The following is a 15,433-nucleotide window of genomic DNA, read 5'->3' on the forward strand; positions in this document are numbered from 1 at the left end:
TGCTCATAAAACATTCACTACTAGGCTTAAGAGATATAAGATGGAAAGGATCTCAGCTGAAGACGTTACTGTAGCTATAGGCCTATACCATTGATAGACATGGTACTTCCTTGAAAATAAATTACAGCACAACAACCCATAATGAAATGACCCTTCAAAATAGATATAATGCTTTACAATGAACTCTGTTAGAGAGCTACACATGACTATTTATCCATGTCAACCTTTCTCGCTTGTTGTGACAACTAACCTATGTTACTCCCACAACATACACGTGTCAAAGGCACCGGAGTAACTTCTCTATTTACTGATACGCACAGGCGAGTGACATATGTGCTCAATTTCCCATGAAAATCAGGGTAATGATGATGTATTGAATCATTATTTAAATTTTAAAGTAATAGATGATTTATAGTAATAGAAATAGATATGTTGTCATGACTTATTAATCATATACATTTTTACATACATCATGCAAAAAAAACCCCCCCAAAAAAACAACGACTTTACTCAACAATTTCTTCTCTTCTGTGTCAGTCTCTGATACTGTTCATGTAAGCCCTACGACACTTGTGTGTGATTCTGACGCAGGATCCGGCAAATACTGAGCCGGCGTTCTGACGTAGAACCCAGAAGCGCTGCTGTGTTTACTACGTGAACAGTGTCAGAGACTGACAGGGAAGAGAAGCAATTGTTGAATAAAGTCGTATAAAAGTATTTTTGTCACTTCATAACATTAATGTTTAACCACTGTAGTCACACGGACTGTTTTAACAATGTCTTTATACCTTTTTGGGCCTTGAAAGTGGTTATTATGTTGCAGCCTATATGGGGTCAGAAAGCTATTGGATTTCATCCAAAATATCTTAATTTCTGTTCTAAAGATGAACAAAGGTCTGACGGGTTCGGAACGACATGAGGGTGAGTATAGAATTTAAACTTACTATCCCTTTAAGGAACACGGTAACTGGTTTGTTGGTGGTTTGTGGTGGTCTACCAGGCCTCACTTGATTCACCAGCTCCAGCACTGGATGTTCTGCTGACACATACATTCAGGGCATATATGTGTTTGTGCATTTGTTAAGGCTTCAGAGGTTTCAGGGATTAAAAGTGAGCCCCAGATTATAGAACAGAGGAAGCTCACTCTCATTATCTGGCATCTCATCCTGTGGTATTTTAGGCTGGGGTAGCAGGGGTTAGTTAGCTAAAGTCCTCCAAATGTGCTTCTACACACAGACACCAAAGTGTCATATGTTATAATTTAATGTCCAAAAGCAACAATCCCTCTGAGGCTTCCTGGGGTTAAGTGCTGCATTCAAGGGCACGTTTGATAAATGAGTTTTGTGATTGGTCTTATGGTCCATCCTCATTCAAGACTGAATGTGCAACCGTATTCATTTAAAAGTGTGAAAAGGAAAGAGTGTCAGTAGTGTCAGGATTAATCGTTAAAAGATCGCGATCTTATTCCTAAATGACAACGATACCATTAAGTACGATCACAGTGTTTATTCAAATCTGCATTGGCGCTGCTGCTTCGCCAGAAAAAGTAAATGTCATGTACATGCTTCACAAACAGTCTTTTCAACCACACAGTATCACTATTACTGTTACAATAATTCAAATGATCACAGAAGTAGCTACTGGGATTAAAGTTTACAGTTCGGATATAAACACTGATGTCTACGGTTGTGATAAACAGCCCCTATATCAGTGGTTCTCAATTCCAGTCCTCGTGACCCACTGCTCTGCACATTTCGTATGTCTCTCTTATCTGACACACTCAGTTCAGTTCATGGAGTCTCTCCTAATGAGCTGATGATCTGGTTCAGGTGTGTTAAATAAGGGAGACATACAAAATGTGCAGAGCAGTGGGTCACGAGGACTGGAATTGAGAACCACTGCCCTATATCAAGGAATTGTGACTTTTTTCCTCAGAATTTGCGAAATATCTACTCACAATTGCAAGATATAAACTTGTGAGATATAAACATCTGCCATTTTTGTTTAGACCAGAGCTGTTGGAAAAAAGAGTGTTGTGGCACTTGCATAGCTCCCATTAGAATTGGAGACTGCGAAAGCAATGCGTTTCGTGGGGAAAGATTTGAATAATCACAGGTCAAATGTCATTGTCATTTCTTTTAAAAACATGGCTTATAAACTGAATGTTGTGGATGGAAGGCGGTAAACGGAATGTTATTAAAAAGAGATGCTTGTGTATGTTTTTATTGATCATGACAGCAGTAATTAATCAAATTGTGAAGAGTATTACAGCAGGCATAAACCCAAACCCACAATGGAGTCGTGCGCACTTTTGGCATTTTATAGAGCTGATTCAGATGTCGGGCCTGCGAGATCGGGAATTGTGACAAACAAATGTTTGCACCATCTGCACAACTCCTTAGTAAAAAATACAATATATAATATATTTAGTGTAAATGACACTGTCAGATTTATCCTTTGAGAATTCATTGTGAAAATGTGCACAAACCAAGCAAAACACAAGGAAATGAGCAGCTTTAGTTTGGAGCTATTCCTGATGTCAGGATAACAGTGATTCTTCATGGATTCCCTTAAATGGGAGAATCATCAAAATAAGTAAACGATTCGGATTTCCAGGACTTTTCTTTGCTTTCGTGGGAATATGAAAGTGACTCTCTCCTTTCTCATGTTCTCTTTGTCCCTAGAACTACTTTTGAATATCAGCTCTAAATGAAGAAACTTAAGGAGGCCGTTCTCCTTGAATTGTTTAAGTGTTTAGGCATGGCAGATAATGATTTTGTTTGGACTTCTCAGGAGAGAAGAATAGCAGGATATCCATGCAATAACATAATGAATGTGTCTATAGGCTTCAATAAAATAAAATAAACAGTGAACTGTTTCACTTTCAGTGAACAGTTCTTAAAAAAGGCTTCTTTTTTTTCTTAGTGTGAAGGACATTTTTAAAACAAAACAAAGAACCGTTTTTCCACTATTAAGAACTTTGTGTGCAAAGGTTCCATGAATGTAAAAGGTTCTTCAAGGAACCACAGATGTGAATAAAGACCCTTGAGTGACTTCAGGTCTCCAGTGGAGAGAATGTATGTTTATCTTTTAAAGGGAATCTGAGAGTTTTTTGCTCTCAGCTGACCTTGGCTATTCAGTCAACAGAAAATACTTGTCTGTCTGTATCGCAGTTCAAACACTCACACACAGTCCTTCAGAAACAGATAAGAGAGACTCAGAAACAACACAACAGAGACTTTCATTATTCGACTGGAACTGGAGGCGAGGAAATATCTGCACATGGACAACACACACACACACACACACACACACACACACACACACACACACATGTTGGGTTTTCATGTTTTATGGGGCCTTTACATAGACAAAAAAAATATTTTATACTGTCCAAACTTTCTACTCTGTCCCCTCCCCCTAAACCTACCGATCAGAAAACTTTTATCATTTTTACCTTTTCAAAAAACATCACTTAGTATGATTTGTAAGCTGTTTCCTTCATGTGGACCAAAAATGTCCCACAAGGACAAGGATTTTAGATTTTGCCATCTTTGGGTGGACATTCTGTCCCCATAACGTAAGGTTTTCCTGAACCACACACACACACACACATACACATGCCATGATATGATATGTCATTGTTGTCAGGGTGGGTCACCACTGGAAAACTTTTATTATTAATAGACAGTAATATAGGGCGAGCAACTAAAGCAGATGATATGATAGTTTTGCCAGAAAAAAAGAAAGAAAAAACACTAGCACTGCAATGCAAAATGCAATTATAATTTTTTTAATAAGGTCTCAGTGCCAGTAAATAGTCTGTGATCTCAGAGAAAGTGTCTGAACACATTCCAGCCCTGTAAGACAGTGATTCACCCTTTTTTTTTCCGTAAAATAAATACATTTCATCTCCTTTTACCCATCTTCACTCTCAACGGGCTTGGTGTCTTGAAATTACAAGGCTTGATGGTTTCTCCATAAGAAATCAATTTGATTCATTTTTGCACAGAGATGGGTGGCTCAGAGATCTGTGGTAGGAAGCGCAGGATTCAAAGTGAGAGTGGACGGTGTGTGCATTTGTGTTAGATCTTCAGTCGGATTTCATCATTATTGATGTATGGCAGAGTTTTCTTTTTTTCAATAATCAGATTTGCTCGAAGATAAATGGCCTCTGAGAACTGAGATGTTATTCTTCTCTCTATACGAGCACAACAGGGATTAACTGTGTTTGCCAGTGAAATCACAATATTTTGCTCTGACCCTTTTAATTGCTTAAGATAAAAGATGAAAGCATTCAGAAACTTAAGCATAAAATAAATAAATAACACAGCATAAATGTTATTGTATTAGAAAACAAAATATCAAAATATATACATTTTAAAAGAGCAGCATTAAGCAATAAATAAAGAACAACAAATATTACTGCCAATTTATGTGAAAACAAAATATCAAACTATTTAATTTTTAAGATAGCACTAGCAATAAAAGATAAACAAAAAGATTCAAATAAATACAAAGCAACAAAGCATGAATGCCATTGTATTATAAAACAACGCATCAATATATATATATATATATATATATATATATATATATATATATATATATATATTAGATAGAACTAGCAAACTAAGCAATCAAAAAAATAAATAAATACATTTAAATTTAAATTTAAATTAATTATTTTTTAAGATGGCACTACCAAAATTTAAGCAATAAATAAGTAAACAAACAAAAAAAGCATGAATGTCATTCTATGATAAAACAAAATGTCAATCCATTTAATTTTAGTACTGGCAATAAAAATATACAAAACATTTAATTAAATAAATAATGTTAGGCTTTGAATAAAGCAATAAATGTACTTTTCAAAATGATGATCAAAAGTATATTGTCATGCACTGTACCCAATAGTCTTGGCTCCGCCTCTTTAATGAAACTGAGTATTAGCCCCTCCCCTCTGTCAATGACATGTCACCTTTTCAGACCTCCAGGGAGCCCTGCATCCATTTAATATATTAACCCTCACTCAATATGGAGTCATAAAATGAGACTCGGTTCACTTGTGTTACATTTCCACACCAACCAATAGGCCTACAGTTCTATCATTATTACTCATTGAAACACCGGTCAGCACCTCCACCCCGGTCATCCATTAGCTGATGAAGGAATGACACCAGCGTATGATGGTATGAAGGGCTACAAAATCTCAATGAGTGAGACTATCCATGAAATCATTAGATACAGTGCAGTGAGTGGCTGTTTGTTTACAGTATGTCTGGTCCAGGTTTATTGTGGGATGCTGGACCTCACTAAAATGCGTCGAATTTTTTTAAAATTAAAAACAAACTCCATATCCGCAGGATAGATCAGAAACAGACAGATGGTAAACTTAGTGGTCCTCACAATACTAAAAACCTCACAATACTCTGCAGTAAGAGCCAAACTGTTCATTTGCCTGTAGAAATACAACTATGGAGGAAAATAGATTGTGTAGAGCAGTAAACTATATGAAGTGCAGTTTTTATGTTAAAATATGCCTACTTTTCCCTATCCTTGAGTATTAAACTTCAGTGTGTATTTCTACCCATACTGTTTGTGGTACAGGCATGAATGATACCAAAAATCATGCAGCTTTAGGAAAGGTTTTTATTTATTTATTTATTTTTAATTTTGAGTGATCAGACTTTGGATCTCCTAAAAATCAATCAATAAATGTTGCAAACTAAATTAACATTGGTCAAGCCAAAATTGCATGTATATAAGGAAGGACTGTTAACAATTAATAATAACATTATGTATAGACCAATAAGTGAGGCTAGAGATGATGAAAATCACAAAAACAATAACAATTCTCTCTTTATTTTCTTATTAACTAATTTGTTACTTTTAGGTTGTCCCCCAAAAAACGGACTGCCCGTATTTCAAAGCATGCAATATTGTTTTGCAAAATGAAAAATATATATATATTTACAAATCACAGAAAATTTCAGCAACAAGCTTCTAGCTACCATTGTTTGCATGTTTCTGCATTGAAAGCAATCTAGACAACCACTTGCGCCAGCTTCAGACCGCACACAACACACAAAAGGGAACTAAACTTCAGAGAATATAAAGCCTTCATCTTCACCAGTTCATGAGCTGTTCATTAACTGTTAAATGGGTTTTATTAACTGTTTATTTAATGTTTACTGTGTGCCCCTGGGCAATGTGCTGCGGGTACTGTCACTTTCTTTACCGTTGTGTCTCTGTGTACTTTCCTTCTGTATCCCTTTCTCCCTCACTGACTTTCTTTTTATCTCTCAATCACATTCCCATGCCCTTCATTTCTCACTCGATATCTCACTCGTTTAATCGTGCTCAGGCCGTGGCTTGTTAAAGGCTATGATTAATTAGCTCATGTCACGCTCTGTTCTTTGTTACCGGGAACAAAGAGCTCTTTACGTCGTAGATCAATGCATACCCTCTTTCAAACGCCACACATTTAGACTCATTCTCTATCTCTCCTTCAAACTCAACACAGGCTTGTGGAGAAAATGCCAAATGCACAAACATGTAAAATGTCACTGACTTTTAATACACACTAGCACACATGCACATTGGCATAGATCACTGGCTTTGCTTTATGTAGCTGACACATACAAAAATATAAGTAGGCCTATTAACTCACATAAAATGGCACTTTATATCATAAATCTCTAATCAAAATGTTGGCTTAGCAAGATAAATTGTGTGTTTCTTGATGCTGGTGATTTTCCCTCCTGTGTGCCAGCTGTTGTCCCCAGAGATAGAGGTTGTGTCCTGTAAACACTACAGAAACACTCAAGGCTTTGCTGGTTAGCACAACCCTTTCAGCCCCTTTTGGTATATAAAGTTTTTTTTTTTTTTTGCTAATTGACAAACTGTGGATAGTTGGTGTGTTCAAGTCCTCCTTGGAAGTTCGTATTTACGTCACTTCAAGTCACTTTAACTCCAGAGCTTCCGCAATCGTAAATCCAGAGCTTCCGCAATCGTATTTACGACTTTGTGGTGGTGTTTATAATGCATCGGAAATTCCGACCTGACTTGAAATCACCAATTGACTTTCCTGAGGTCAATGTAAGGTCACATGACATGACGCATGTTGTTTCTGCGTTTAAAACACTGGCTGTTATCCGAAATCACCCCCTATACCCTAAAATAGGGCACTATTTGAGGGGACAGCCATTTGTAGTGGTGTCCAAAACCATAGTGGACATTATGAAGTGCACTCATTCAATCCCATAATGCACAGCAATAACGAGTGTACAACCGATGTACGCTCAACGGCTAGAGAATACCCATAATGCACTGTGAGGGTCATGCCGAATGAATCCCCGCATCTGACCAGAAGATGGCGCCGGAAGCTGAATCATCCATCCATTCATTTTCCAAACCGCTGATCCAATGTGGCTACAGCGTAATATCATACAGGTATACATTTATTTTTGATTGTTATTAAACATGGTTTATACATGCTAATTTCCATGACAGAATGTCACTTAGTGACATTTTTATTGCTAATGTTAATGCAATGTCACTTTGTAAAGAAACACTCCGCGCCTATAGACTGAACACATAATAAGTCTGCGCATGACAACACCATTTTCACAAATTCGCGTTTTTGTCAATAATGGTATTGTTTTCAAAAACGTAAACTTTAAGTTTGCGTTTGCAGGCCCCCAAAATGCCATTGTCGTGTAAACGAATGGCTAAAAAGCATTAAAAGTAGTCCATTTTTAGTAAAAACGGTGTCGTGTAAACGGCCCCTGAGGGTTTATAAAAGCTTCCCCATAACCTGTATAACCTGTGATCACTAATTAGTCCAACCTGGCACATAATTTAGCCCTTTTAGAGATTGTTGGATGCAAACAGCTTCAGAAGATGGGAACAAACCAGAGATATAAATAGAATGTGCAAGTGGTACATTTTAAGCACCTTATATGTAATGTGCTGCCTAAATAAAGCATGTGATCAGGCTCTTACCAATGACCTCAATATCTAGATCTCTTATTTAAAGGCGTCTGATTCCATTGTAAATCATGATTTTTAGACTGATTTTAGAAGTCAGTTTCATGACTTTTAATATGGTGTCCAAGAATTTCCTTAAGAGAGATCTCAATTCATTATTCCCAGATGATTTGAATCGCAAATCAAAAACAGTCCAAAAACAAGATATGGCAATTTAATGAGAGTTAGGTCCAAAATCATTATTCCTATTGAGATCCAAAACTAGTATATTGATATTTGACTCATTGAGTGGGATATTATAATAAACTGTTAAAACATGCAATTATATTGTTATTTTTCTATAAATGTTACCCAGTAAAATCTTTTATCTCCAGCAAAGGTAAGCGAAATAAACAAGAGAAACATTGATAAAGGCTACAACATACACATCATCCTACTGTAAATGGCAAGTCAGGTTATATTATACTTTTATTTTTATAAATGTGAGTTTTGCAGCACTTCATTTCCCTGGGCAGTGAATTAATAATCAGAGAATCGAACGGGGTTTAATAAGAGAGGCAGAAAGGCTGCAGGAAAAGCAGCAGAAGTTGGAGTGAGCGGATGAAAGTGAGGAGTTATTTCCGCTGCAGATGATTCCTGTTACTGCATTTCTGCATTGCCTGGAGGCCATCTGCTGCTCTCTACAATCACAATCCAAAAAGAACCGCTTTATATCTTATCACTCACTGCTTCACAGGAAATGAACATACTTGATTGACAACTTGATGGACAATTTCCTTAATCAATATGAAGAAGTCATTTAAGATCCTTGGCAAAAGGTTGAAACACACACACACACACACACACACACACACACACACACACACACACACACACACACACACACACACACACACACACACAAGCCATGAAGCTGCTGAACACATGTACACTAGGCAGACACGCAACTAAAGATTTATCATATTGTTGACCATATCTTCTTCTAAAGTACACATACAGAAAATGTTAAGCTAGTGCTATTGGCACATTTCCTCTGCTCTTATCCTGAACCACAAGTTTTTTTCTGAGGAAAGAGTTGCAATGGAGCAAAGATCAACATTCATTGGAAAACAATTGTCTAGACGTTGTGGTTCACTGTGAGTCTATAAGAACGCTGTTTGCATGGGGAAAGCGATCTAGGCTGCATTTCCCAAAAGCATTATAAGCCTAACGTACAACCACTGCCGCAATGGTCTCTACGATCAACTTAGATCACAATATTCTAGAGAAAAGCAGTCCTGATTGCTATCATGGGATTTTCAATCAATGTATTTTTTTCCACCTGGAAAGCCCAGCTTCTCTTGATTGATTATCCAGAGGGGCGGGGCTTTGTAACCAACGGCCAATAACAATGCAACAATGATGTATGTTTTTTAGAGATACAGATGCAGCTGAAGTCTGATGTAACATTTAGTTTAGCGTTCATTATATTGTCTTTTGTTTACATATTATTGTAGGCCTGGAGTAATAACTGCTGAAAATTCAGCTTTATACCATCACAGGAATAAATTACATTTTAAAATACATTAAAACAGTAATTTAAATTTGACAGTATTACCAGTTGTACTTGTATTTTTGATCCAATAAATGCAGCCTTTTCAAAAACATCATTTATTTCAATAGCATGTGTGTGTGTGTGTGAGTAAGTAGATAGGCTATATATTTATTCCCCCCCAAAAAAAGAACATTAGCCAGCATTGTTGAGCATGTTTGGAATTCTAAGGCCTGAACTGAGTCTAAATTTCCTTGATATATTTGCCATAAAACATAACCATAAAAAACACTTTGCTCTGTTTACTCTATAGTCATACATCTGTTACCGGCAAAGTATGAAATCCCGGTATTGTATAGAATGCCTAGGCAATGTATAGAATTCCTGATGTTTTTTGCAAAAAATACATTACCTAATTCTATACATAGGCATTCTATAGAATGCCGGATTACACACTTTGCCGGTAACATATCCATGAAACACACACCTGATTCTGGGACCTGTCTTGGCTTTTGTTTTCAACATGGGTGTGTTTTGCTATAGCGTTTGAGCGTTTATGCGAGAAGGTTTGTAAAGTAATTGGCTAGTCTAAACAACTTTAGATCAGTCTACCAATCAGCTAATCACTGAAGAAAACCTTTCTGTCAACAAAACTAATGAATTAGTCGTGAGCCACATAGTGATTTTGGATGGTCGTATATCATGCCAAACTAAAAGGATTTGTCAATTTCCAGTACTCTAAATCAATTGCACATGCATGCCCCGGCCAAAACAATGACACTTTATTTAAGAAATGTGAGATCCTCCATTGTTTGTGGGGATTTCCAATGCTGCAAGTGTAGCTGGGGGATTTCCTTTTCTGAAAGCTGGAGTAGTGTGTATTTATTGCCAGGCTTGATGTGTCAGCGCACTGGACTGCACATTCATTCCAATAGCAAAAAAAATATGTCATTCAGTAAAGATACAGATATGGCAGAATGCATAATCTTAGATATGTGATTCAAAGAAGAATTAATTATAAAATAGAAAATATATATTTTTTTTGCAAGTTATATACTGCATTCAGTGCTCTAAATAGGCTTTTTGGAAAACGTTTGAAAATGCCAGTGTGGAAGGGGGGCATTTTTTTAACAAAAACGCTGTTTTGAAATGTATCTGAATTAATGAAGATGTAGTCTGACTGTCTGGGTATATGCAAAGTAAAAGGAAGTCATTATTTAGGGGCTGTTTACACGACACCGTTTTCAACTAAAAACGTACAACTTTTTATGCGTTTTGGTCGTTCGTTTACACGACAACAGCGTTTTGGGTGCCTGAAAACTTAAAGTTTTGAAAACGGGTTTCAAAGTGCAAGTTTTTGAAAACGGTCAAAAAACAAAAACAACAAAAACGCAAATCTCTGAAGACGATGAAGTCATGCACATGCGTATTACGTGTTCAATCTATAGTGTTTCATCGCCATCTAATGGCCTGGCAGCAGAATACAGGGGGTTTTATTCGTTTTCACGGATCCGTGTGAATGGGAATCGTTTTGACAATGGTGTCGTCTATACGCGGAAAACTCAAAGGAAAAACTTCTCCGTTGTAAGCATATTATTGTCATGTAAACGTACCCTTAATAAGAATTCGCATTTTGAGGTGACGTGACATGCATCTGATTGGGGTCAGGTGAACCTGAAACCTGCCTAATTATGCATGGATGGAATAGTTCAGGCAACTTACTGACTAGCCCACATGAAAACATGTAGCTTTACACATTCATAACCAAAAGACACATGACCAGCTGCTGAGAGAGAGAGAGAGAGAGAGAGAGAGAGGGAGAGAGAGAGAGAGAGAGAGAGAGAGAGAGAGAGAGATAAGGATCAGGTGATGATGGTCATTAACTCATAAACCTGCTGATTCTGAAGTCACAGGTCTTTCACCTGATGCCCTCCAGACAGACAGCATGCTGAGAAAGCATGAGCATGTAAATCAGCCAAGCTAATGAAGCACAATCATTAGTCTGACATACGCTTTATCCACACGCACATACTGTAGTGTTTGCTTGGTAGATTTTAACTGGCACTTGAGTAGGCTACTTTAAAGAAAGTGGAACATATTTTCTGGTTTTCCGCAAGGCCATCAACATTTGTGTAAGATCAAAGTGTATGCATTATGAGCAAGAGAGAGAGGGTACTACTGTACAAACCCCAAAAGACAACCATGCTCTTATCTAGAGTGACTTACAGTGCATTCACAGCAGGGTTAGTCCTCATGGTGCAGACTGAGGTTAAGTGCCTCGCTCAAGCCATACAAACCAGATGCTTGTCAGGGTCTGCTGCAGAAAACACCTGTGGTCGATGCAATGCGCAATTAACCATATAACTGTGCATAATGCATATAATATCAAGAATTATGTAAATGTTAAAGGGAAAGTGGATTATATCTTAGGTGCTGTTACTTTTAAATGTTTACTTTTTGTCTCACTAGTTCATTTTAATTGGTCGTATGGTTGACAAATTAATGTTAAAAGCACAAATATTGAACATAGATATGAGGTCAAAAAAACTGAATGGCGCAATGTCTTACCCATGTCAGGAACCACCCATGTTTATTAATTTAGCCCAGCTACACTTGTTGTGTAATTAATTAATTTGATCATGCAATCAAATGAACCAAGAATTTGATGTTTTGTTCTTATTCATTTTTATTTTGCTGTTCTCGCGAAAGACAAAGACAACTGTCCCTGGTCATGAAGGTCGATAACGCACCACATGCATTGTTGGGGTAACCCATTACAAGTAACGCAAGATACGTAATCAAATTACTTTTTCAAGTAACTAGTAAAGTAATGCGTTACTTTCAAAATTACAAGTTACTTTTTCAAATAAGTAACACAAGTTACTTTGATTTCCCATGTATTGACTGACAGCTCTCCAGTCCCCATGTTGGGATTCAGCAGTCCTCAAAATGAATAAAAAAATTGAAATGCAAACTTGCACAAACCTGTAATAATTAAATATGTAAAAATTACACAAATATACTTTATGTATTTAATCACAATATGAATAAGCTTTTAGATAAACTTTTGATAAACCTCATATTTGTTTCATATTTGCGTTTTTGTTTTTATTGCCGAAGATTGATGAACTTTCTTCTCCTGCATTTGTTCGAAAGGTTTGTTTGAGCTGCTTCTTCTACTGTACATGCGTGAATTTGCATTTCCTTCAGCCTGAGGCTTATTCATTTCACATTTGGTGTGAAAGGGCCTTTTCATTTGCCAAAAATAGAACTTTTTCTTATTAAAAAACAAACAAACAAGCCCAGCCCACATGAGAAAAAGTAACGCAAAAGTAACGTAACACATTATATTCCATAAACAATTAGTCCAGTTAGTTACTTTTTAAGGAGTAACGCAATATTGTAAAATTACTTTTAAGATTAATTGAGTTTCCCCAACACTGACCACGTTTACTAACACATGCATACTTAGCATTTGTATCTCATTAGGTTTTATGGTGAACGTGATTTCACCAAGTTTTACAGCATCATTGGTCAGTATATGTTCAAATGTGACAATGAATCATTAGTAGAAATGTATTAGTTTAGAAAAGTCTGCTCTGTGTGGATGTATTGTTCTGCTGAAGTAATGTGCTGGGACTCAACCTTGAAGGGAAAACATATTGCCTATGTTTTATGTAATGGTGTGTTTGCATTTTTTTTTTTTTTTTTTTAGGAATATGAGAATATGAATATGTGAATAGTTTTATACTCACTCATTTTCTGCGGCCTTTGGAAGTGTGGAGGACTTCAGCAAACTCTGTCAACTAACTGAACTTCAAATTTGACTGGTCATCATTAAACAAATTGATCTCTCTTTATGGGATTAAACTGTGTTCCCATGTAAATTGTCAGTTTTTATATTCTGCATATATCATGTTATTTGAAAGCATGTTAAAGCTGTTTAATAAACATATTCTTGGTCTCTGTCTTCCTTTGGAGAGCATCACTGACCTTTGCATGGTTTATTAGAATAATGCAGAAATCGCAGTCCAAAAAAAAAAAAAAAAAAAAAGTGTATAAACTGGTTCATGGGACACTGCTGACATTCCACCCCCACTGTTACTCTCCCACTCATTCTTCCAGTGAATTCTCCTCAAATGTTCCAGTCTTCAAAGGAATAGAAAGGTCAGAGATATTCTCCCAGACACACACACACAGAGCGAAAGTCGGAGCGCGTGTCAATCCCATTAACCTATAGACTTGCCTCTTAACCCCTGGATTACTTAGGAATGTTCTTCATGCATACACACAACTCAACAGGGTTACAGAAAATCTAATCAAAGGTTTCAACAATCTTTAATGAAAATGGTTGGTTTAGCAGAAAGGAAAAAACCGGCCTCACATCTGTGGTCAGTACTGTGGAAAATGTTTCAGAAGGAAACAATTGCACTCAAGAGTCATGGAATATAAACAAAATCATTGAATGGTTGTCATGGCATTCAACTGTAAATGCTGGAAGTTTCAGTCCTTGCTGGCAAACTGTCATAGCAGTTACACCCACTAGCAGGCCATGTATGCAGGTGTGAGATTTATTTTCATACAGCAATGGATAAAAATCATTACAGGGATTTGTTTGGAAAGTGACTTAAGACTGTTAAGACAAGAAAAGCAATAATTTGAATCAACTGATTATGAACGTGTCAACAGAACGAGGCTATTGTCAGAGATTTGTGTGCAAAACAAATGTATTTTTTTTTTTATGTAGGCAACTTGAAGGTATAGTTCACCCCAAAATTTAAATTATTTCATTAATTACTCACCCTCTCGTTCAAAACCCTTAAAACATTCGTTCATCTTCAGAACACAAATGAAGATCTTTTGAATAAAATCTGAGCAATTACTGTCCCTCCATTGACAGCTACGCAACTACCACTTTGACACATCAAAAGGTTCATAAAGAGATCTTAAAACTAATCCATATGAATTGATCAATTTATATGATGAAGATTGAATTTAGGCTTTTATTCACATATAAACTAGCCTGGAAATCCAGACCTAAATCTAAAAGATTAATGGTCTGGCGTCGACTAATGAAAATCGCCCAGCTCGAGGGGCGGCACCAAGCATGCATTTGAAAATCTCACTGCACGCAATTGGATAACACTGTTTAGCTCGCCTCTGGCCCGCCTATATCAGATAACCCGATGTGATTGGTACAGCTCAGATCGAGGGGCATATTTAATGAGCATCATTACTCGACACCAGAGTAACTCGCTGAGCAAATTCAACTTGTGCTCTCGTGAGAACTCTGGATTACCAGGGTACATATAAACATTGATCAGCGAACATAAATAGAAGCTATATAGATGCCTCATTAGCGGCCGTTTTAATGGGCTGCTTTACGTAAGCCGTCCGCCATATTGGAACAGTCAAAGCCGGTCCATGTGTAAACATTCAAGAGAAAGTCGACTGAGCATCTGCAACTGTAGTTAGACACATATGAATGACTTTGTATATACCGTATATGAAATACACATCAGCAGATGATTTTGCTAAACTAACACAATAAAACAAGAATGCATCAGCTAACACAACCATAGTAAATGTAAAAACATTAAAAGTACCATAATAAAAACATATAATATTATGTTAATACATAAATAAATAAAAATACTTTATCACTTGTGAAAAGTTATTCAAATTCTTCAGGAATTTAAATCTCGGTGGTTTCACAATGAGACGCTGCGTAATGTTGTGGCACCATTGATTCTACTATTAGTGAAGACACGCTGACAGTTGCAAGATGGCTGGCTTGTGTCTGGAGGGGTTGAATGTGGCATCTACATATCTATCTCATATCTCAGTGGTTCTTACACGTCAAGCGAACATGCTTGAGTGTCCGTTTACCACAACTGATGTGTGTGTTGT

The sequence above is a fragment of the Abramis brama genome (genome assembly GCF_963993115.1).
Source record: "Abramis brama genome assembly, chromosome: 15".
Taxonomy (NCBI): Eukaryota; Metazoa; Chordata; class Actinopteri; order Cypriniformes; family Leuciscidae; genus Abramis; species Abramis brama.